General features: G+C 39.8%; 1 non-coding gene across 1 annotated transcript; it reads right to left on the bottom strand.

Moving 5' to 3' along the window:
* Positions 1-108, bottom strand: LOC148576951 (small nucleolar RNA R71). Its single transcript, XR_015903838.1, has one exon. It is a non-coding gene; the product is annotated as a small nucleolar RNA R71 (small nucleolar RNA).
* Between the last annotated feature and the right edge of the window lie 2,785 nt (positions 109-2,893).

Here is a 2,893-nt window from a genome sequence, read left to right as displayed (position 1 = left end):
AAGCATAGAGTGGATGTTCAAACTTTCAAACAAAAAGAAGGTGAATCCCTCTATGAAGCTTGGGAAAGATACAAATAGTTGACCAAAAAGTGTCCTTCTGACATGCTTTCAGAATGGACCATCCTGGATATATTCTATGATGGTTTATCTGAGCTATCAAAGATGTCACTGGACACTTCTGCAGGTGGATCCATTCACCTAAAGAAAACGCCTGCAGAAGCTCAAGAACTCATTGACATGGTTGCTAATAACCAGTTCATGTACACTTCTGAGAGGAATCCTGTGAGTAATGGGACGCCTATGAAGAAGGGAGTTCTTAAAGTTGATACTCTGAATGCCATATTGGCTCAGAATAAAATATTGACTCAGCAAGTCAATATGATCTCTCAAAGTCTGCATGGAATGCAAGCTGCATCCAACAGTACTCAAGAGGCATCTTCTGAAGAAGAAGCTTATGATCCTGAAAACCCTGCAATAGCAGAGGTAAATTATTTAGGTGAACCTTATGGAAACACCTATAACTCATCATGGAGAAATCATCCAAATTTCTCATGGAAGGATCAAAAGCCTCAACAAGGCTTTAATAATGGTGGAAGAAATAGGTTTAGCAATAATAAACCTTTTCCATCATCCACTCAGCAACAGACAGAGAACTCTGAACAAAATACTTCTAATTTGGCAAACTTAGTCTCTGATCTGTCTAAGGCCACTGTAAGTTTCATGAATGAAACAAGATCCTCCATTAGAAATCTGGAAGCACAAGTGGGCCAGCTGAGTAAAAGGATCACTGAAATCCCTCCCAGTACTCTCCCAAGCAATACAGAAGAGAACCCAAAAGGAGAGTGCAAGGCCATTGACATAAGCACCATGGCCGAACCTACAAGGGGAATGGAGGACATGAATCCCAAAGAGGAAGACCTCCTGGGACGTCCAGCGATCAATAAGGAGCTTCCCTCTGAGGAACCAAAGGACTCTGAGGCTCATCTAGAGACCATAGAGATCCCATTGAACCTCCTTATGCCCTTCATGAGCTCTGATGAGTATTCCTCTTCTGAAGAAAATGAGGATGTTACTGAAGAGCAAACTGCCAAGTTTCTTGGTGCAATCATGAAGCTGAATGCCAAACTATTTGGCATTGATACTTGGGAAGTTGAACCTCCCTTGTTCATCAATGAACTAAGTGATCTGGATCAACTGACATTGCCACAGAAGAGACAGGATCTTGGAAAGTTCATAATACCCTGTACCATAGGCACCATGATCTTTAAGGCTCTGTGTGACCTTGGTTCAGGAATAAACCTCATGCCCCTCTCTGTAATAGAGAAACTGGGAATCTATGGGGTGCAAGCTGCTAAAATCTCATTAGAGATGGCAGACAGTTCAAGAAAACAGGCTTATGGACAAGTAGAGGACGTGCTAGTAAAGGTTGAAGGCCTTTACATCCCTGCTGATTTCATAGTCCTGGATACTGGAAAGGAAGAGGATGAATCCATCATCCTAGGAAGACCTTTCCTGGCCACAGCAAGAGCTGTGATTGATGTTAACAGAGGTGAAATAGTCCTTCAATGGAATGAGGACTCCCTTGTGTTTAAAACTCAAGGATCTCCCTCTGCAACTATGGAGGGGAAGCAAAAAAAGCTTTTCTCAAAGCAGAGTCAACTAGAGCCCCCACAGTCAAACTCTAAGTTTGGTGTTGGGAGGCCACAACCAAACTCTAATAGACAAGTATATAGTATACTTGCATGCATATAGATAGTTGCATTTAATAAGTTGTTACCCCTTGATCATTCTTCTTTATTTGCTTTAGCATGAGGACATCCTATTATTTAAGTGTGGGGAAATTGATGAGTCCATATTTGACGATATTTTTTGGCTTGATTTAAATGGATTTCATCACATAAGCTCACACTTAATCAACAAAATAGCATACTTTTGTGTTTTATCCCTAAATTGAGTCTAAATGTGAAAACATACATTTTTGTACTTAAATTGAGCAATTTAATCCCACTTTTATTCTATTCGATGCCGTGATATGTTTGATGAGTGATTTCAGGTCCTAGAGGCAAGAATGGCTTGGTAGAAGTGAAAGAAAGCATGCAAAAAGGGAGAAAATATGAAGAAAACAAAGGAGAAAAGCATTTCAGAGTGTGCCCACGCACACCTTCTGTGCCCACGCACACCTTCTGTGCCCACGCACAAGGGTCAAAATCAGCACCTGTGCCCACGCACAGAATGAAAATCAGCAAGTGTGCCCATGCACAACTTCTGTGCATACGCATAGGAGGAAAAACAACATGTGTGCGTACGCACAGGTCCCTGCACGTGGATTCATTAATGAAACATGTGATCCGTGATTTTGGGGGCCTTTGGCCCAGTTTTGGAAGGCTGAAGCTGGTTTTTGAAGTGCTATATGAAGGGGAAAAGAAGCCATATGAAGACATTAGGACTTAGACTTTATTTGTCACATTTTTCTTCATATAGTAGGAGTAGGAGTAGTGTAGATTAGGGAGAGCTCTCTTAGGGTTTTTAATTAGGGTTTATTGTAGCATTTTATAGCAAGTTTTGATTTTGGATTTTGCTCAACTCTTTTGTAAGTACTCTTAATCTTCTCTTTAATTACATCACTTATGCTTTTATTTTCCTATGGTTCAAGTTACATTGTTTATATATGCAATTTTGGTATCTTGAAGTTTTGATTGATGAATTTCATGTTTTATGCTTTATATATGCTTGATTGCTTGTTTATAGTTGGTTTTGTGAATATTTTGGTTATAGCTTTTATTTGTCTTTGTAATTTTCCATGTTTTACTTTTATGCCCACAAGGTGTTTGTGAAAATTCCAATTATGAGTTTTAAGTAGATTTTCACACCTTGGCTTGGGAATTGAGTTCCT

Source organism: Arachis ipaensis, chromosome B1 (genome assembly GCF_059453495.1).
Source record: "Arachis ipaensis isolate K30076 ecotype BB chromosome B1, ASM5945349v1, whole genome shotgun sequence".
NCBI classification, from domain to species: Eukaryota; Viridiplantae; Streptophyta; class Magnoliopsida; order Fabales; family Fabaceae; genus Arachis; species Arachis ipaensis.
Note: the sequence above shows the minus strand (reverse complement) of the source record. Positions and strands in the feature narration are given on the sequence as shown.